The following is a 22,506-nucleotide window of genomic DNA, read 5'->3' as shown; positions in this document are numbered from 1 at the left end:
ACGCTCAGGGAGGGAGTGGACTGTGGGAGCCCTGACGCCGTGGGAGGGTGGTTGTGCCGGGAGCGCAGAGATGGAGGCGGAGGGCCAGGAGGAGGGCGTGGGTGGAGGGGCTGCGGAGCGGGTTCCCTGGGATGCCAGGGTCAACTTACCCATCTCCAGCCTGGTCTCAGCAGCGCAGGCAACAGCGGCGGCGGCGATGGCTGCCCGGTCCTCGAGGCCCCGGCGGGGAGATGCTGGCGTCTGCTGCAGCCTCTGACCCCATCTCGGGCTCGGGCGGAGGCTGAGGCATGCGCCCGGCATCGCGGGCATCGCGGCCCCGCGCCCGGCCCATAGCCCCGCGTCCCGGCCCCACCTCCACCCCTTCCCACGGTCCAGGCACGGCGGCCAGGCTGCACCCTGGGGCGCGGCGCGCGGAAAGGGCCCCCCGGGAGGGGCGTGTGGGGTGAGAGGGGTGCCAAAGGCAGGCCGGAACGCGGCGAGCATAGGTGCTGGCTCCCGCCTGGCTTGGCAGCTCCGGACCCCGCCCCACCCCCCACCGGAGCCCCCTCCCGTCCGTTCACAGTGCCCAGCGGGGCCTGGGTGTGGGAGTGGGAGCCCAATAGTCTCCCTGGCATCCGGCCCCCACCTCCCTGTCTTGAAGCCCCCAACCCCCGGACCCGGGATTCCCGCTCCCGCCCCTAGGGTCATGCTCAGGGAGGGAGGGGGCTGTGGGAGCCCTGAAGGCGTGAGGGGGGGGGGGATTGTGCCGGCAGCGCCGAGTTCAAGGCGGAGGGCTAGGAGTGCGTGGATGGAGGGACTGTGGCGCGGGTCCCCCGGGACGCCAGTGTCAACTCTCCCATCTCCAGCCTGGTCTCAGCAGCAGAGGCAACAGCGGCGGCGGCGGCGGTGGCGGCGGCGGCGGCGTTGGCTCCGCGGCCCCCGGAGCCCCAGGCTGGGAGATGCTGGCTTCCGCCGCAGTCTCTTGTCCCATCCCGGGATCCGGTGGCGGCTGCAGCGGGCTCCAGGCTTCGCGGGCGTCGCGGCCCCGGGCCCGGCCCCTATCCCCGCCTCACGCCCCCACCTCCACCCCTTCCCGCGGTCCAGGCAGGGCCGCCTGGCTGCACCCTGGGCCGCGGCGCGGGGGAGGGGACCCTCGGGAGGCGCGCGTGGGGCGAGAAGTCTGCCGAGGCGAGTCCCGAGCGTGGCGAGCAGAGGTGCCGGCTCCCGCTAGGTTCCGTGGCTTTGGACCCCGCCCCACCCCCCACCGGAGCTCCCTCCCCTCTGTTCGCTGCCCCGCGCTGGGCCTGCCGGGGGGGGGGGGGGGGGCGGGGGGCGTCGGAGCTGTGGGTACCGTTGACAGTTAGGCCTCTGTGCGCATGCGCAGTGGTTGCCTCTTCTGAAGTGCGCAAGCGCGTTTGTGTTGGGCGGTATTCCTTGTTGCCGGTTACTGAGAAGTGGCAGCTACCCAAACGCGGATCCTCACTGCTGGGGTGTTGTGGCCAGGCGGGTTTGGCCTGTCTCCGGCGCTAGTGTTGGGCTCGGGAGGCAGCGGAAAGGGAGGGCGGGGTGAAGTCTCTGTGGAGCCCGCAGGCTTCGCAATGAAGAGGATTTGGGGGTTCGGGAGGGAGAAGGGCATGTCGCCCATGGGCTCCGCTTCTGGCTTGCAGAGGCAGGGCAGGGGCGTTGGGCAGAAGAACAATACAACTGACAACTTGCTGCTGGGTTACCATGTCCAAGACAGAGATCTCAGAAAGATCCACAAGGCTGCCTGCACGGGCAACGCAGCGCAAGTGCAGCAGATTCTGTTCTTCGCGGAAAATGGCGTGGATGATAGAGACAAGATGAACAGGTAATAGGGGCTTGGAGGCTGGCAGGGAGGAGGTGGGACGGACCTGGGAGAAGAGCACATCTGGCCTAGCTCTACCTGTGCATCCGAGCCCTCCCTCGGGGGCTGGGTTCGCTTCCCTCCTGAGGTCCCGCTGCCCCTCGGTCGTGGGAACCCTACGTGGTCTAGCACCAGGCCGACAGCGTGAGCGGCAAATACAAAGTCTTCAGCTGCCCTGGCACGTACCCGTTAATTCCTGAATAGACCACTTGACTCTCAAGTTCGACGTGATTTACCCAAATTTCAATAGTAATACACACGAAATTAAGTGTCGACAACATGTGGTTTTTAATGGACTCATTTTCATACCATAACGTCGTAGAAAAGTGCATAATGGGAGAAATAATTCCTGTAATCAACTTCTGGGCTAGAAATGCTTGGGACAAAATCCAGTATCCAGTTTATGTCTGTGTACACTTAGGTGTGTGTGCTATTTCCTGAGGGACCTTGGAAGGACATTTTGAAGTGGAAGATGGCTCTGAATAGGAGGACTCCTTTTTCTCAAAATGTGTACCCTTCCTGTATTTGTCAGTGTTAGGTAAAGCAAATGAAAGCATCCTGGTTTTAAGAATTTTGAGCTACACATGCTCTTCTTGTGATGTCATTAAGGAAATTTTTGGACTCACTATCTTGTACATCTGAAACTGATAGAACACTGTATGTTAACGAACTGGAATTAACCTAAGAACTTATGTTTTTATATAGGAGGTAGATTTGCCCTTCCAGATATCAAAATGTACCTGAAATTTCCACAAATTATTCATTTACACACAGCTGAAAAGACAGATAAAGGAGTGGTGCAGAGTAGAACATGACCAACGCTCAAATATACATAAGACTTTTGAATTTGATACTGGTGACATTTCGTATTAGTAGGAAAAGGTGAATTATTCCTAAGTAGTGGAGAAACAGCCAATTTGGAGAAAACTTGTTAGAATTTTATCTCCCTTAAAATAAGTTCCAGATGGGATATCAATTTAAAAATTGTAATATGCAAAATAAGAAAAGTAACAGAAAAAAATCCCACAAATGCCTATTTACCCATCCTAAGAATGACTTGAAAAGCAAGACTTTTGGGGGGTGCCTGGGTGGCTCAGTCAGTTAAGCCTCTGACTCTTGATTTCAGCTCAGGTCATAATCTCAGGTGTTCATGGGTTCAAGCCCTTCGACGGGCTCCCTGCTGTCAATGTGGAGCATGCTTGGGATTCTGTGTTGTCTCTCTCTCTCGCTCTCTCTCTCTCTCTCTCTGTCTCTCTCTCTCTCTATTTCTCTCTCAAAAAAAAAAAAAAATTGGGGCCCCTGGGTGGCTCAGTAGGTTAAGCGATCTGACTTTGGCCCAGGTCATGATCCCGTGCTTTGTGGGTTCGAGCCCCGCTTCAGGCTCTGTGCTGACAGCTCAGATTCTGTGTCTCCCTCTCTCTCTGCCCCTCCCTTGCTTGCACTCTGTGTCTCTGTCTCCGAAAAATAAATAAATATTAAAAAATATTTTTTTAAATCAAGAATTCTGGAGATTGATTTAGCAACATAAAAAACTAAAAGCCTCTATCAGAAAATAATATTATGAAAATAAAAGACAATGCACTTGCAAATATTTACAACATATTTGTATCAGACAACAGAATCTATCTTCGTTTTACAGGGAAGTCTTTGAAATCAAAACGAACAAAAGCCTGTAATTTGAAATCGTGCAAAGTATTTCTTTGCATATCTACAAGGGACCAGTGGACATAGGGAAATATAGTGTCCCTGGGAAAAAAGAAATTTAAGTGAAAAAGGGACTGAAATACAATTTTCCATCTACAACCTTTGTGAAAATAGAGTGATGGTGCTTATACTGCCGCTTAAAGTTTAAGTTGTTTTCGACTTTCCAATAGACAATTTGGTGTAAGTACCACATTTAAAAAACATGTATTCATTTTACCCATCAATTTTATTTCTAGTAAAATATCTTTAGGAAATCACTAGAGATAAATGACATACATTTTGCTTTTCTCAGCACTATTTAAAATAGCAATGTATTAAGAAGAACTCGTATAATGGCTTTTATAAGTAAATGTCATTACATCCATAAGATGGATATGTGATCGTTGAAAGTGGCATAGATAATAGATATACACAGAGATGCAGAGCTGTGCTTTAGTGGATCATTAAGTGAGAACAAAAATCAGTGTGATCATAGGTACACACAAGCAGACTACAGTTTTATGTTAAGCCCAAAAATGCGGAAAATGTGACGACATTTGTTATTTCTGAGCCTTTGTATTTACATGCATTTTTCTTTGCCTTCAAAGAAAATCTGTGCTTTCTACAGGAAAAGGTGTATAAAGGTCCTATTAAAAGTTTATGCCCAACAGAAAGGGTTTATTGTCGTTGAAGTGATCCTGGAGAAGAGCAAGAATATTGATCTTATGTACATAAAAATAATTTCTCACTTTGTGTTAAAAAATATTTTTGGATGTAAAATAAGAAAAGTGAGTTAATTGAAATGTTTTTTGAGGATTGGCACATTTGGACAACTTTTGGCCTCTTCAGAAGTAAAGGGAGTATTTTTATTTGCACTTGTAGATTGTATTATGCATATATTAATCATATACATAAGTATTTCTGTTATAGGTAGCTTTATTACGTGTAATAGGTAAATGATTTATATTAATCATGAAAATAAAATATATTAGTTGTGTGCTTATGAAAAAAATAAGCCCTAGCAAATATAAGGGATTATTTACTGTTTCAGAAGTATGCTTTCCTTTATATACCTTGTCTTTAAAAATATTGAACTCTCCAAATGTATTTATCCACTCTTTCCATCTGTTTATTTATCACCTAGAACCTGCACATATATTATATAGCGGACATACTCTACCCAAGATTCTTTTGTTCTCAAAGACTTCAGTTTGCACAGTATGAGCAAGATGAGGCATTTTATTTATTTATTTTCTAAAGATATTATTTTTTAAGTTTATTTATTTATTTTGTGAGAGGGATGGGGTGGGGGTGGGGGTGGGGGGAATGGAAGGACAGAGAGAGAATCCCAAGCAGGCCCCGTGCTGAAAGTAGGAACTTTTCCAATACACTTTTCAAAGAGTCCCAGCACGGGGCTTGAGCCAGTGAACATGAGATCATGACTTGAGCCCAGATCAAGAGCTGCACGCTTAACAGACTGAGCCACCCAGGTGCCCCAGCTTTTATCTTGTTTACTTTATGTTTTAAGTGTTATGTATTGTTGAGGGTGAAAGCATGAGCAGGGGGAGGGGGAAAGGGAGAGGAGGGACAGAGCATCTAAAGCAGGCTCTGCACCAGATTTTATTTTTAAGTAATCTCTATACCCATCGTGGGGCTCAAATTTACAACCCTGAGATCAAGGTCCTATGCTCTACTGACTGAGCCGGCAAGGCACCCCTAAGATGAGAAATTTTACATTGAAGTATTAGGACTTAATCTCAATGGGAAGTTTTCCTCCTTCCTTTCAAAGTTGCTGAAGATAGGAAATTGTAAAAGATAAGCTTTACCTGACCTTCTGAAATTTATGAGAGTAGTAACTACTAATATCGATCGCTGGAAATACTTGATTTTTTTTTTTTTTTTTTTTTTAAATTTTTTTTTCAACGTTTATTTATTTTTGGGATAGAGAGAGACAGAGCATGAACGGGGGAGGGGCAGAGAGAGAGGGAGACACAGAATCGGAAACAGGCTCCAGGCTCTGAGCCACCAGCCCAGAGCCCGACGCGGGGCTCGAACTCACGGACCGCGAGATCGTGACCTGGCTGAAGTCGGACGCCAACCGACTGCGCCACCCAGGCGCCCCTGGAAATACTTGATTTTCGTACAATCTGTAGACCTCAATATTTAATAAAATGAACTGTTCCTAGTCATTGGAATCCTGAGTTTCCTGTGGCTTAAACTTTCTTGAGAAGCAAAGTAAGAAGTTCTTAAAAATGTTTTCCTTTTTTTAATTTAGTCCTCTTTTCCTGTAATGCTTTTCAGAACTAAAATTTCTTTAAGTGCCAATCATATGACTAGAACTGCAATAGACCTATTGTATATACCATCATTTCACAAAATGGAAGGCACCAAGATTCTATGGTGTCCCACTATTTTATATACCAATTATTTATTTAAAGTCCTGCCATTTACAGTTGTAAGACATTTTGAGTTATACATTGCATTCCAATATCAGAGATATTAAAATGTGACAAAATAAGCATCTTAGAATCATTGAAATGCAGTATTCTTGCTAATCCTTAAAACATATCTGCAAAGTAGGTGTAATTGTATCAAGGTACCTAATTGAAGTGTTGTCTATGTAAAGCAGTAGAAATTGTAAAAATTATATTATCCAACAACTACTGAGATGTTATTTGCTAGGAATGCTAGGAAGTGTTCTAAATACTTGCATAGATCCTCATTTAAAATAAAATTTATAAATTTATTATTTATTATAAATAATAATATAAATATATATCTATATATAATATAGATATATATTTATATATAATTTATATATAAATAATATAAATAAATAAATAATTATTTATTATTATTTTATTAAAATAAAAATTATATTATCCAACAACTATTGAGATGTTATTTGCTAGAATGCTAGGAAGTGTTCTAAATACTTGCATAGATCCTCATTTAAGCATCACAACGAGGTCTTGTGAGATAACTACTCAGTATTTTATTTTATTTTATTTCATTTCATTTCATGGCATTTTATTTTATTATTATCTTTTTTTTTTTTTTTTTTTTTTTTTTTTACCAATCTCTACACCTACTGTGGGGCTTCAAACTCACGACCCTGAGATCAAGAGTTACATGCTCTTCAGACTGAGCTAGCCGGGTGACACGAGACAACTACTATTTTTATCCCCTTTTGTTGAGGACATTGAAGATAAGTCTAAGCAATAACTAGTGAGTGACAGAGTTAAACTAGGATTCAAACCCAAGTGGAGCTGAATCCCAAGGTCATGCTCTTTCTCTTCAAACAGGCTGCTCTTTTATTAGTGTGATGAGTAATCACTACTAAATATTGTACTTTCTCCAGAGGAAAACTGAATCTTTGTTTTGGAGGCATAGGAATAACATGCTACTTAATGTTTACAATTTCCTGAATTAACTGCAAGTTTTGAGAGAGTGCACTATCATTTCCTAAAAAGTCCTCTCACTTTTTTAGGACTGCTCTCCATTTGGCCTGTGCCAATGGCCATCCAGAAGTGGTGACCCTCCTAGTAGAGAGGAAATGTCATCTTAACCTCTGTGATCATGAAAACAGGACAGCTCTCATGAAGGTATGTAGTACCAGCTATGTCTGCCTGAGATGGATTTGATGTCATTACTTAGAATGAAAATGAAATTATTGCCTAGAAAGAAAACGAATTGGTGAAACCTGTGGCATGCTTACTTTAAATGCTCAGAATTTACACTCTGTTTCTTGGCATATCACTGACAGGCCGTACAGTGCCAGGAAGAGAAATGTGTAAACATACTATTGGAAAATGGTGCCGATCCAAATATTAGGGATGCGAGTGGCAACACTGCTCTCCACTATGCGGCCTTTGGTGATAATATATCCATAATAGAGAAGTTGCTGCTATACAATGCGAATACTGAAGCAAGAAATAAGGTAAAGAACTAATTTATACATTATTTGAAATTTTATATATATACATGAATATTTTATCCTCAAAATGTTTTATTTCACACACACACACACACACACACACACACACACACACTCACTCACTGAATTCTATACATCAGGCCCTGTCATCATGGAAATAACTCCAATGCCAAGTCAGGGAGGGCTAGAAAAAGGCAGTGCCCACAGAAAGGGCAAAGTTGTATCTCCCAGCCACCCTTCCACCCCAGAAAGAAAATGTTTCCATTAGTGCCTACAAGTGGATGGTAGTCTCAGAGCCCATAAAGGACTAAAGGTCTAGAGGGGAGTGAGGTGATGATGGAGGCTGGGTGCTATGCAGGGGCTTAGGCAAGGGGCGCTGCTGGGGACAGGTGGGAGGAGGAATGGAGACCCAGACCCAGCAGGGAGAGCTTGGATGTGTGCAAGCGGGAGGAGAAAGCAGCAGGTTGTAGGTGCTGGGCACTGCAGGCCCCGGTGCTCTGAAGATGAGGGCATTGGGGTCAGGTCATATCTTGACATCCAGCAAAGGCATCTACTTGTGTTGGTAGCCACTCGGCCAGCCATGTACCATGTTGGGGTGTCCCACTTCAGAGAGTAGCTCCTGCTCAACCTTGTGTAGCTGCTCAGCAGGGTTGTAGCTGTACATGGGGAGTAGATGATGGCCACACTTGCTGGCCCACCTTCCTTTTCTTTGACATGCATTACCTTTCACTGCTGAAGCCCCTAGAGGAACACCCTTGGTTGACACGGGCAGGGTCAATTTTACGTATATGGAAGTTCAAGGATTCCCTGAATGAAAATATTTGCAATAACTTATTTATCTAAGATTTCTTTTTTCTTCCTTCCTTCCTTCCTTCCTTCCTTCCTTCCTTCCTTCGTTTCTTCTTATTTTTTATTTATTTTTGAGAGAGAGAGAGAGAGAGAGAGACAGAGAGAGAGACAGAGACAGAACAAGACGGGGAGAAGGGCAGAGAGAGGGAGACACAGAATCTGAAGCAGGCTCCAGGCTCCCAGCTGTCAGCACAGAGCCTAATGCAGGGCATGAACTCATGAGCCATGAGATTAAGACCTGAGCCGAAGTTGGATGCTCTACCAACTGAGCCACCTAGGCACCCCTAAGATTTCATTTTAAATGAGGATACGTTTAAAGAAACAGAGAATACTGCTTTGTTTTATGTATTTATGGCAAATATTTATGAAAACAGTATATTTGTTAAAGGTAACACTTATTCTGTTTTCAAATATTTTTCCCATCCAATTTTTTTTATTAGTGAAAAACAACACAGGAAAGCAAAATTTGCCCTAGGCTTTGTCTTAAAACTCAAAGAAAACAAATGCATTTTACAATAAAAAACATCGCTGCTGTTGACAAGTTCCTATTTGATAAAAAAGTGATTTATAAAAATGGGATTTATCTTTTATTGGCCAAGGCTTAAGAGAAAAAAGGGGAAAGGAGGGAGCAGTCAGAACTAAGTAGGCCAATTTGGAAATTTGACAAGTGAGATAAAATAACAAGAAGGGGGGCGCCTGGGTGGCGCAGTCGGTTAAGCGTCCGACTTCAACCAGGTCACGATCTCGCGGTCCCTGAGTTTGAGCCCCGCGTCAGGCTCTGGGCTGATGGCTCAGAGCCTGGAGCCTGTTTCCAATTCTGCGTCTCCCTCTCTCTCTGCCCCTCCCCCGTTCATGCTCTGTCTCTCTCTGTCCCAAAAATAAATAAACGTTAAAAAAAAAATTAAAAAAAAAAAACAAGAAGAGGCTGTTTGTTTTATTGGTTTTTTTTTTTTTCCCCTTCAGTTTATATGTTTAGTCAAGGAGTCTTCAATTTTTGAGGGGTAGAATTGTTACTTAGGGAAACAGTGAGTTGCAAACCTGCCTAGAGACCAAGTGTAGGAGGACTCAGAAGAAATCAGATTGGCAGTGAACAGGTGGTTGATTACGTGGGCAATGAGAAGAAAGAACAAATAATTAACTGTCATATAATCCTATTCTGGCAGAAACAGCCACTTAGGTAAGAGTCTAAACTCTGCTCTGAAATCTAGAATATCTTGATGGGAAGTAAGAAGTTTAAAAGTAATGCAATCAAGTTGCATTTTGACTTTACATTTAGTCCCTGTTCTACCTCTGCTCAGGGAAATTAAATGCAGTTTTGATAAGTCATTCTTTTGGCTAAATCTTCAAATGATAGAGGGAGTTGGCCACATAGATGAGACTGATGTGATTGTCTGCTGCACCACTCTCAGCTAGAATTGTGGTGGTGAATCCCCGTGCCCTGGGGAAGTTTCAATTTTTTTTTTTTTTAACAAGCCTACACTCTCTCCTGAAGAGTTTGAGTAAATCTAGTAACGTGTATACATAGACATGGATATTTAGAAATATTTTTTTGAGACTGTGCTACAACTCTTGGTTAAGAACTACTGAGGTGTGTGGGTGGCTCAGTCGGTTAAGCATCTGACTTCAGGCTCAGGTCATCATCTCACAGTTCACAAGTTCTAGCCCCGTGTTGGACTCTGTGCTGACAGCTTAGGCAGAGCCTGGAGCCTGCTTCATATTCTGTAGTCTCCCTCTCTTTTTGCCCCTCCCCTGCTCGTGCTCTTTCTCTCTCGCCCACAAAAAGTGGACATTTAAAAAAAATTTAAAAGAAGCTAACTACTGAATGGAGGGGTACCCAGGTTTTTCAGTTGATTAAGCGTCCGACTTCCACTCAGGTTGTGATCTCATGGTTTGTGAGTTCGAGCCCCACATTGGGCTCTGCACTGATGGTGCAGAGACACATGAGAGTCTCTCTCCCTGCCCCTCCCCCACTCACTCACGCTTGCTCTCTCTCTCTCTCTTTCTCTCTCTCTCTCTCTCTCTCTCTCTCTCTCTCTCATATTCATAGCCATTTGGTTATTACAAGCAGTGTTTTCCTGATTGCAATAGGAGAAAATCTTGAATCTTCTTTATTAGTTGAAGCTATGTGACCAACTGTCTTATGATGTCTGTTAAATTCATATAGCCCTGGCATAATCCAAATGGTAGTTTTAAACATGGACATGCAGTTAGTGACAATACAGTTGGGAATTGTTTTCATAATTTAGTTTCAGCATAGTTGTGAACTAATTTGTCTACTTGATTAACAGTCTGGGAGAATTAAACACAGATAGATTACAGTTTTTATAAGCATTGGAAAAATTCTTAAGGGGGGTGTTACGAGTCTTTTTGTTGTGATTCTTTTAGACAGAGGGAGTGTGAGTGGGGGAGAAGGGCAGAGGGAGAGAGGGAGAATCTCAAGCAGGCTCCAAGCTCAGTGCCAAGCTTGATGCAGGACACAGTCCCACAACTCTGGGATCATGACCTGAGCTGAAGTCAAGCATCAGATGCTCAACTGACTAAGCCACCCAGGCTCCCCTCTTATGAGTCTTAATAGCACTTTTTATTACATGTTGGGGCCTAAGTTTTTGGTAAAACGTGATACTGATACTTCAGGAAAGATTTACATACAAATATATGCTTTATGCACAACCAAAACACCCGTGGGCTATTGACTAAATTTGGCCCCTGGATGTGTTTCGTTTCCTCCATACGTTGAGTCAACATTTAAAATTATGACACTCATGCAGAAATCTGGATTTCAGACTTTTCTTATAGAATCATACCTGGTACTTTGAGCCCATACTACTGTTTGGTATGCATTCCAGCGGCTGACCTTTTTATATGAGGTATGGGTGTGTCCAGTTTGCTACTGTCCCCACTTAGGTTCTTCACTTACTCGAGTCACCTACTTTGCCTCCATAAGCATTGCGTTTACAATTACTGTTTTATTATATATATATATACACATACACACACACACACACACAAACACCCACACACATATATTTATACACACACATATATACATATACATATACATATATATATATATATATATATATATATATATATATATATTAGACTGCGCTAATCAGATCTCTTTTGGACACAAAGAAACCTTCGTAATTTTTTTTCAAAGTTAATTTTGACAAAGAGAGAGAGAGAATCCCTAGGAGGCACTGGGTTTGAACTCATGAATCATGAGACCATGACTTGAGGCAAAGTCAAGAGTCAGATGCTTAACTGACTGAGCTACCCAGGCGCCTCTGTTTTATGGTCTATTTTGATAAAGATTTCAAGGTTTTCAAGGCAATCCATATTAATTTATAATATATATTTTGTATTTTATGTTAATGTCTTCGGAATAGGATTGAAGTTTCCAAGTTAGACTTTCTAAGTTGTTTTTGTATTGTATTCATTTTTTTAACGTTTATTGATTTTTGAAGGAGAGAGAGCACATGCATGAGTGGGGGAGGGGCAGAGAGAAAGGGAGACACAGAATCCCCAGCAGGCTCCAGGCTGAGCTGTCAGCATAGAGCCCAATGCAGGGCTTGAACTCACAAACCATGACATCATGACCTGAACTGAAGTCGGCCTTTTAACTGACTGAGCCACCCAGGTGCCCCATAAGTTAGTTTGAAAACAAGACACTTTTTCCTTCTGTGTACTATGAATAATCGTATTCCTGGGGTGCCTGGGTGGCTCAGTCGGTTGAGCGTCCGACTTCGGCTCAGGTCATGATCTCGCTGTCTGTGAGTTTGAGCCCCGTGTGGGGCCCTGTGCTGACAGCTCAGAGACTGTAGCCTGCTTCGGATTCTGTGTCTCCCTCTCTCTCTGCCCCTTGCCCGCTCAGGCTCTGTCTCTCTCTGTCAAAAATAAATAAACATTAAAAGAAACAAAATTTGAATAATCGTATTCCTATTGGAATATTTGCAAACCGTATTAGATTAATCATGGTTACAGTTGAATAGGTTATGCCTATTGCAGACAATATTCTCTTTCTCCTCAGCATTGTTCCCTAAAAATGCAAATAATGTAGTCACTTTCATTATGCTAAAAATGATCTGTATAAATCAGTGTTTGAATTTTTATTGATAAGCCATTATATTTTTATTTCCAATTTATATTTTGCCTAAAATATAAAGTAAGTAGCTATTCCAGTGGAAACTGGAATACAACTAGAATACAGATTTTTTTAGAAGTAGATATGTATTAGGGTCCCAGGATTATTATAATTGACAATGAAATTTCATATGGAGCTTCCTAACAGTTAAGATAAAAATTTAGCATTTTATAATAGGAGAAAGCCCATGGGCTATTTAATATTAAGTAATCAAAGTTCATTTGAAGCTTCACTCTTGGAGTTCTGAGCCCATCTCCTTGGTGACCCATTTGGAGCAGCGATGCCTTATGTTGACATCTCGGATGTCAGTGGATCCTGATACCACTGACAGAAGACAAGCAAGTTTGTATAACTTGGGGAAAAGCTTCATCTTTATCGGAAATCTCTCCAAACTATATCCCTGAAACTCTGATTCCTCAAATGTGAATGTTTGCCACAAAAAGGATTGTCAAATGGGGACTGAGCAGATTTACATGGGTTTCTGTAATGCCAGACATATAATGCAGTTTTATAATATTTCTCAAACATAGATGGTCATGAAATCTTTCCATTGGGACATAGTACTTACCTTCTGGCAAAGAAGGTATTCTTTGGAAGATAATTTAAGAAACACTACTCCAGAGATCATCATTTAGGTTATTAATTCAGTAAAAGTACTTAAAGCATATACTGCTGTGTTTTGGAGTTTGGAGATACAGAGATAAGAAATAGCCCCTGCCCTCAAGAAGCACTTGGTTTAGATAGGGAACAATTACTACAGTATACCATGATAAGTACTGTGATAGAAGCAACGATCTTGGAACCAGTGAGTGTTTGAAGTGAGTTTGGGAGAATGACTTCATATAATCTGTTGAAGAAGGTGGAGAAGGGCTATTTTATTAAAAACCATTTTTAATGTGTATTTCTTTTTGAGAGAGAGAGAGAGAGAGACAGAGAGAGAGAATCTGGAACAGGCTCCAGGCTGTGCGCTGCCAGCATAGAGCACAATGCAGGGATCGAACTCACAAACCCTGAGCTCATGACCTGAGCTGCAGTTGGTCACTTAACCAACTGAGCCACCCAGGTGCCCCAGTGGAGGAGGGCTATTTTAAAGAGAAGCAGCAGCAGGTGAAAGCACAGTGGTGGGAAGGAAGAGGCCATTTATTATTTACTTTTTGTATTATATGTTTAAGTTTAGAGGATCTTTTGTATGTTTTAAAATTCCGTATGGAAAGGTATAATTTTGTAAATTCTAAGTTGTTTTTGCTCTTTTACAGGATAACATCACACCACTTCTAGTTGCTGTAAATGAAAACAAACAGCAAATAGTGGAAGTTCTGGTAGAAAAGGCAGCAAATATACATGCAGAGGATAAATTAAAAAGGTGCAGTAGTTTTCTTTTAAACCTTAGTATGGTTCTACAGTGGTAATAATTATTCAAGTCAGGAAGATTAACTTCAGAAGAAGAAGATTAATTTATAATTATATAATGAAAAATATCAACACATCACCAGTTAGGTAGAAAGCAATTATTCTGACTGGGCAACATGAAGAACAGGGTATAGCAGAATTCATATCCCTTGATGATGTTGACTCATGTCATTTGCAGTGTTTATTTTTAAGTAGGTTCCATGTTCGGTGTGGAGTCCAATGCTGGACGTGAACTCATGACTCTGAGATCAAGACCCGAGCTGAGGTCAAGAGTCTGATGCTTAACCAACTGAGTCACCCAGTTGCTCCTGCAATGTTTTTTGTTTGTTTGTTTGTTTTTGTTTTTTTTCCTGCCACATGATTTTGTGTTAACTAAAGGGATTTCACTTTAGTTTTATAAAGGGTGGACTCTCAGCTCTTAATTTACTTAATGGCACAATATTGGCCTTCTTAACCCTTTTATGGTATTTTTTACACTTCTACTTCATAGAGGCACGTGGGTGGCTCAGCTGGTTAAGCATCCGACTTTGGCTCAGGTGATCATCTCATGGTTCATGGGTTGAACCCCACATCAGGCTCTGTGCTGACAGTGCAGAGCCTGCTTCGGATTCTCAATCTCTCTCTGTCTCTCTCTCTCTGTCTCTCTGTGTCTCTCTCTGTCTCTCTCTCTCTCTTTCTCTCTCTCTCTCTGTGTCTCTGCCCCTTGCCCACACTCTCGTGTGCACTCTCTCTCTTTCTCAAAATAAATCGTAAATAAACTTAAAAAAAAATTTCTACTTCATATACATTTTTCCTTCAAAGATGTATATTGGGGTGCCTGGGTGTCTCAGTTGGTTAAGTCTATGACTTTGGCTGTGGACATGATGTCATGGTTCGTGGGTTCGAGCCCCAGGCCGGGCTCTGTGCTGACAGCTTGGAGCCTGGAGCTGCTTTGGATTCTGTGTATCCCACTGTCTCTCCCTCTCCTTGCTTGAGCTGTGTCTCTCAAAAGCAAATAAATGCTAAAAAAAAAAGATGCATATTAAACATAAATAGGAGTTGTTGTGTCTTTTGGATGACACTTTTCTTTAAATTGCTTTTTTTTCTTTTTTGAGTAATACTGATGGCGTTAGGTGATCTCTAAGTGATGATTAATTACTATTACCAAGTCTCATCAGGTTTTATCCTTTTTCATGTCCAGTATATGTATTTTTGATTTTATTTTCAATTGGTAGGAGTAGAAAGATGAAAGATAACTTTCACTGTATAGACTTATCCTTTAATGAGGATAAGTTATAGGTGGGTGATAAAGAAGGAAGAGATGTGCTTTAGATTCACACAAGACTAAGTTGATTCATAGCTTTCCTACTGGCTAGGTGTTGTGACCTTGGGAGTGTTACGTATCATCACTAAATATGTTACCTGATATGAAAAGGAGGATAATAATATATCCTTCAAGGGTGGTTGTGCGTAAATAATATTTTATATACATAGCATTTAATTTAGTGCCTACCATATGCTTATCAGCATCGTTAACTGTCTTTATGCCTCTTTTGTTAGCATTCGCATTAAAATATTATCATTTTAAGCCTGCAGATAGTTTTTATACTTGCTTGACCTCTAGATGGCTTTGAAGTGCACTATATCAGATTAAGGAATACGTGGGGAATTATTTTTTTTTAAATCTTTACCTATTCAGATAAGTGACCTAGCATAGTTTCTTGTTTATCAAAAGACGTTAAATTAGCAAGTCTATAATACATTACCCAAGTGGGACAAGAAGCTTCCTTTTTGTCCCTTCATTTTACTCTTGGAGATCATTTACACAGATGAACACTGAAACATGTAAATGGTCGATTCTGAACAGATAGGCAAGATATTAACCTGATAAAGTATATCAAATTAGCTGTTTAAATAACTCTAAATTCCTAAGAGTGAAGTTATCTCTGTTATTTTAGAACAGCCTTCATGCTTGCTGTAAATTATGACTCAACAAATGTAGTCAGGCTGCTTCTTCAGCAAGGTATTGATCCCTTTCCTCAAGATGTATATGGATGGGCTGCAGATGAATATGCTTATATTAAGGGTTTTAATCTGTAAGTGTTTGTATTAAAATGCTAGTTATTACTAAACTGAGGTTTAAAATAATTTAACTGTTAACTTCGTATGTAACAGATGGGATTTCGTAGTTTGATCAGGCAGTTTTGGAATGGCAGTCGGTTAGTCCACAACATTAGCCAGAAATCAAGCAAAGGACTAGACTAGTTGGAAGTAGGAATGTGTGCAGGATTCTTTATCTCAGGACTTTTGAGACATTTATCCTCCAGGATCCTAACCTTATCCATTTCATTTCAAGTATAACCCCTCTGCATGGGACACAAATAATGTTACATCTGTGTTTTCTAACTAGTAACTTGGGTCTTGAAATGTTCAGTTTTGTAGAAGACCCTCTACTTTCCTTTGAGGGCTATCTCCTGTACCCTGTCCCTTGAATTTTCCACGAACCTAAGGAGCACCCTAAGACCAAAGAGACAGTCCTCTTTCACAAGTCATTTGGAGGGGAAAAAAGGACATCCTGATCATTCTACAGTTTCCTTTGATTCTGTTGCTGCAGCATTGCTGTTGAAACTGGTGCTGCAGTCTGGTTATGATTGACCTTTACTCCCAGGATTCCCTTGCTGATCCAGTTTTCAGTCTTCATGGTGTTCCACACTTAGATTTCAAAGCTACAAAGTTTCTTTGTTCACTGCACATGCACATATGCTCAGCAGCTATCCCAAAGCACCAGCACCCTGTTTGGGCAGCTGGGCTTCCTGGCTTTCGCCATACACCCCTGTCCCTCCACACTCAAAGACCTTATGTGGAACCTATATCTTAGCCTAGACTTTCCTTATGAGTTACCCTTTGAGGATCTTGTTTGGTTTTTTTTTTGTTGTTGTTGTTGTTGTTGTTGTTGTTGTTGTTGTTGTTGTTTTGCCAGAAGATGTTAGTTGGGACCATTCTAAGCTGTCAGAGAGGTTCAAATGATGCTGCAGGAAGAGATCGGACTTCTCTTTCTCCTTTGTTAGCAGATATGTACCCCTGCCTTTTTTTAAGTAGGCTCCAAGCCCAGCGTGGAGTCCAACATGGGGCTTGAACTCACGAGCCTGAGATCAAGACCCAAGCTGAGATCAAGAGTTGGATGCCCAACGGACTGAGCCACCCAGGTGCCCCTGGACCACCGGTTTAAATCCTGTGGAGCATCTTTTTCTGAAGTCATGGAAGGTCTCATCTTGCCCTTCCCAGAGTAATGAGCATCACCTAAGAGGCCATGGCCTGAGAGGCCATGTTTTGGGTATAATATCTCATTAAATCCTCTTATCAACCTTATAAAATAAGGCAGTAATTTCCCTTGTTTTATAGAGGGAGATTTTGAGCCAAAGAGAAGTGGCTTCTCCAAGAACAAATAGCTATAGGTTATAGAGCTAGGACTTCTGAGTTCCAAACTCTTTCCATTCTGGAAAGCGAATTCTAATTATTCTCATTTCTATTTGATGTGTATTTACTTTTGATAGAGGGAGACGGAGTACGAGCTGGGGTGGGGTGGTTGCAGAGAGAGAGGAAGACACAGAATCCGAAGCAGGCTCCAGGCTCTGCGCTATCAGCACAGAGCCCAATGTGGGGCTCAAAGCCATAAACCGTGAGATCATGACCTGAGCTAAAGTTGGATGCTTAACTACCCAGGTGCCCCTGGCAAGCTAGTTCTAATTTACTAAGCTAGAATGCCCTCAATTCATGACTGGTTCATCTTCCTGTTTTTTTATTCTTTAAGTACAGACTTAATGAAAAGCTTCTAGAATGTACAAATTTGAAGTATATGGGGTAATTAAAGTTTTGATATTTGCTCTGATATTACTTGAAATACTCTAAGAATTTGATGTATTTGGTAAATGTTTTTCATATCAGTGTTAAAATAGTAATATTATTTATCACCCTTTTTTATACATAGCAGTAACGAAATAATTTGCCGACATAAAGAAGAAATCATGCTTAAAAATTCTTTGCAAAACAGCCATCCTGGTAAGACTTTACATAGTGAATTGCTCTTGGTGGTCCTAACATAAGTAAAGTCAGAGTAAGGGTGTTTTGATAATGAAAGAACAATGAAGAAAAGAACACCAATGTGTAAATTGCAGGTATATTTTTTTCTTTCTTAATTTCTCTCTTTATAGTCTAACGTTCAGAATTATTTAAGAAGTTAACTGTAGGTAATTGAAAATATAAGGCAGTATTATCTGAAAAGAAATTCATTATTTTAGTCATGACCCCTAAAATACCATGTGACATCTTTGTGTAATAAATACGAAAATGCTTTGTTAACTGTTTATTTAATTTTGAGAGAGAGAGAGAGAGAGAGAGTGAGAGAGAGAGAGAGCAAGAGAGGGACAGAGGAAGGTAGACAGAGGATCCAGAGCAGGCTCCACCACTGACAGCAGAGAGCCCAATGTGGGGTTGGAACTCGTGAGCTGCGAGATCACGACCTGAGCCAAGGTCAGATGCTTCACCAACTGAGCCATCCAGGTGCCCAGAGGAAAAAAGATTTTTAAGTTAGTATGTTTTATGTTTCCTCCATAAACATATTATAACAAATTGCACTTGTTATAAAAATGGATCTTTTATAAAATGTTTACAAATGGATTATATTCAGTAAATATTGTTACCTAGCGATTTGTCTCATTAAAAAATGAACCAGCCCTCAAAGTGGGAATTCTACAGTACTTTCCTGGTACCATAAACAAATGGCAAATAATAAGAATTGAAAATCTTAGCTAGTGTGCAGCACTGCCAATGAGATTGTTTTTTTACAGATAGCTTCCAGGAGTACCGAAGAAAAGCAATGCCTTGTTGAGAGGCATAGGTTATTTCACATATTGTCTCAACAAGGTCTCACCATTATCAACTTCACTCCTCATAAATCAAGACAGAATGAGAGGGGCGCTTGGGTGGCTGCGTCGGTTAAGTGTCCAACTCTTGATTTCAGGTCAGGTCATCATCATCTCGCAGTTGGTGAGTTGGAGTCCTGTGTCAGACTTCTCTGTCGGGCTCGTTGCTGACAGCTCAGAGCCTGTGTGGCATTTTCCCTTTTCCTTCTCTCTCTGCCCCTCCCCTGTACATGCATGGTCTGCATCTCTCAAAAAAAATAAACATTTAAAAACAACAACAACAAATCCAGAATGAGATATGTTGACTTCATTAGAACAGTGTTTTCTTCTGTTTGTTGGAGAATTGTCATGACACTGTAATTTTGTTAGAATAAGATAGTCCGTTGCCATTAGTCAAAATGTTATCTTCGCAAGTATTCAAATAGGGCAACTTGGGCTCCAGAAATTATGATAACAGCACAAAAATGTTTCACAATCAGACACACACACAAAATGCTACTGTTGCTCCCTAGTTGTGGCACCTAGTGCACTGTACAATCTGAAAAGTAGGAAGAAAGCTTTAACTTGGTAGACTGTTACCAAAGGATTTCTGTAGGTTAGTTTTGGAAGTTACAGGAAAGGTAAAGATAGAACAGACAGCGTTTTGATCATTAAGGTGCTCATAACAGAATAGAGCTGTCCCTGCGGTTTTTGAAACAGAAAAGTTTCTGTGGTTTTTAAAAATAATTTTCAAAGGGATCATTTTTATTCATGTCCATTTGTTCACTTCACAAGTAACTCTTAAGTGCCTGTTAGCTACTAAGTGTTATCCCGTTGTTGTAGAATACAAACATTCAAAAACCAGTCTCTGCAACCCAGGAGTCTGTTGTTACCACTGCCATTTGTATTATTTACTCTATTTAGTGCTTACTGGGTGCCAGAGTCTCATAGAGCTTATAATTATCTTTGTTATTTTATATTGGCATTTGTTCCAGTTACCGTAAGTTCCCGGTGAGGAATCTGAGTTTTCAAGGACTGGGTAGAATCTACGGTAAGCATGCAGAGTGAGGAGTTCAGTTTGCCAGGCAGAGAGGCAGAAGGACCAACATTTGTATGTTTGACAATGTTGGTAAACTATCACGATTACGTGTTTGGCGGAGTACACAGCAGTGCAGAGGCGAAGGTGTAGGGGTGAACTTAGCAGGATTTATGAGCAGTTGGGTTTTGCTGGTAGAAAACGTGTGCTATGGGAATGGTTGGGAATGAGGTGAATACGTAGGTAAGACAAGCTTATGGAAGTTTGTTAGTGCTATAGAAAGCAGTAGATCTTACCCGATAGGCCTTGGGAAATTTCTTCGGTAGAATGCTTTTAGCGGCAAATAATAGGTGACTTCTAACAGTGACTAAAACAGTAGGAACCAGAAATGTTTTGATGGTCAGTGATGTCATCAGGATCCCAGTCATCACTTGTTCAGTTCTGGAGTTGGGGGTATTTTTATTTCTCCTTTCCGGGATGGCTATTTAGCAACAGCTCCAGGTATCATATTCTCACATGGCAACATCCAGTGGGTGGGAAGGACTGCTTTTCTTTAGGTGTTTCTTTTCACTAGGAAGAGGCTTGCAGTAGACTTCCTCTAACATTTTAAAGACTAGGTTATGTCACATACTCATTCCTAAAGTGGTCCCTGGTAAATCAGGTACTGTGATTAGCTTAGAATAATCCTTTCTCTTTTTGAAGCCAGGGTGAGGCCACCTTTTCTGTGTATGGAGACAATAAATATCCAAATAAAGTTGTGATTCTCTAGCAAAAATGAAGAATATGGAATGGCTCTTAGGGACGGAACCAGCAGTATGTGATGCAGGGATTTTGGAGAATTTGAAGCAGAAGACTAATAAGATTAGATTTGAGTTTAGGACACTCTGGTTATGGCATAAAATACAGATCACCAAGCCTTTTTCCTAAAAAGCCAGTGAATATTTTAGGTGATGTGGTTTCTCAGCTCTGCCCTTGTAGTGTGAAAGCAGCCATAGCAATATGTAAGTGAAGACATGGGGCCATGCCCCAATAAACATTATTTACAGAACGAGATGGCAGGTTGGATTTGACCTGTGGCCATAGCATGCTGAACCCTCATATGGAGGATAGGTTATAGGAAACCACATAAAGAGACTGGGAGGCAAAGGAAGCTCTTGTTTTCTTAGCCTAGTATTAGTCCATTGTGAAACTTTCAGCTGTGTAGTTTGAAAACGTCAGGGGGTTCAATTTATTCCATTAATTTTTTTTCAGGGCCTTGTGTCTTTCTCATTTGTTTTGCTTATTTTTTTTATTCATTTAAGAAATATCAATAATATTTTGTGGCTTTTTTTTTCCCTGCGAAAATTATCAGTTAAGAACTCACGTTTGACTAGGGCAATGGCAGGGAAAAGACAAAGCAGAGACCAAAACAGTATAGTAATACGAATCTGTGATTCCTGAATATGAAAAGTTAAGGGGTGAGAGAGAACTCTCAGAAGATTCAGAAGTTTCCAGGTTGTGTGCCAGCATGTAAATTGGACATGAAAAATGTGTAGGACTTTATCAGATGAACAGAGGAGAGCAGCAGGAATGAGGATACAGTAATTATGACTTTTGATTATTTTGGCAATGATTGCCTTTAATAGGTGAAGTATATTTTTAATTTTCTAAGAAATTAAGGAAAGGAAAGAAACAAAAAACTATAATCAGTAGTATGTTTCTATACTGTGTCTGATAGTTCTGTTTTTTCTAGAACAATCCCTGTTACTTCTTTTCATTCCTATCTGCCAGAAAAATGAACTAAGTCCTAGTTAGTTGGAAAAATTAACTGATTTTTCATATTTGAGAGGAACTTGTGTATGGTAGAACATAGTGGCAACCACCAGGATTCTCTCTCTTTTTTTTTCTGAGTAAAATAGGACTGTTGCTTGTTTCACACTTTGTGACATCATGATTTCATCTATTCCTTTTAAACCTTTCTTCGCATGGATATATAGGAATGTAGGAATTTTCAAGGCAAATACCAAGAAAAAGAGATTCCAGGAAAGGTATTCTGTGACATAACTTTCTGACTGTAACCACGTGTATGACATCAACCCAAATAATAAAATTTCATATAATGCGTTGTGATAGAGGCACCACAACGACACCCAGATTTGATTATTCACTGGAAGATCTCACAGGACTCAGCATACAGTTGTTGCCTATGGTTTGTTATGGGGACAGGCTAGAAAGGCCAATCAGCACAGACAAATGGTGCATGGGGTGAAGTCCAGAGTAGACCAAGCACAGGCTTCCAGGACTCCTATCTTTATGGAGTTAGCAGGATGTGCTTAATTCCTCCAGCATGAAATTAGGACAGCACAAGTGAAATGTTGTCTGCCAGTACGAGGCTTATGGATACTCAGTGCCCGAGGTTTTCATCAAATGCTAAGCACATAGGCATCTTCTCCTTAGCATGTCCCAAAATTCCAGGTTTCCAGAAAGAAATCAAGTGTACGGCCTTAAGCACACTGATTTTACCAATACTTAGGCACAGTGAGCTTCTATTACCAAGCTAGGGAATGGTGGAAACCTTCCTTAAATCCAAGATCCCAGGGAACAACCAAGGGCCATTCATTCAAGTAGGATATTCTGAGGGTAGCCATCTTCGGCCTGCTGGATGAAACCTTTTCTGCATAGAAATTACAGCCCTCAATTCATTTTTGGTGGTGTCTTAAAATT

At 41.5% G+C, this 22,506-nt stretch overlaps 1 protein-coding gene across 10 annotated transcripts in view; it reads left to right on the top strand.

Moving 5' to 3' along the window:
• LOC147572807 (ankyrin repeat domain-containing protein 26-like) overlaps positions 1 to 22,506 on the top strand; it is a 626,452-nt gene that overhangs the window by 138,504 nt on the left and 465,442 nt on the right. Inside the window, exons 1-5 of one of the 10 annotated variants that reach the window (XR_015245804.1) lie at positions 1,409 to 1,828; positions 7,038 to 7,152; positions 7,314 to 7,487; positions 13,734 to 13,840; positions 17,858 to 17,925. The exons of 8 other annotated variants lie outside the window; for them this stretch is intronic. The gene's annotated coding sequence lies outside the window, so the exon portion shown is untranslated. Of the gene's footprint in view, positions 1 to 1,408; positions 1,829 to 7,037; positions 7,153 to 7,313; positions 7,488 to 13,733; positions 13,841 to 17,854; positions 17,926 to 22,506 lie in introns of those variants that run through there. One more of the 10 variants, XR_015245803.1, reaches the window with a different exon arrangement.

Source organism: Puma concolor, chromosome E4 (genome assembly GCF_028749965.1).
Source record: "Puma concolor isolate L17-30 chromosome E4, mPumCon1.1.hap2, whole genome shotgun sequence".
NCBI classification, from domain to species: Eukaryota; Metazoa; Chordata; class Mammalia; order Carnivora; family Felidae; genus Puma; species Puma concolor.
Note: the sequence above shows the minus strand (reverse complement) of the source record. Positions and strands in the feature narration are given on the sequence as shown.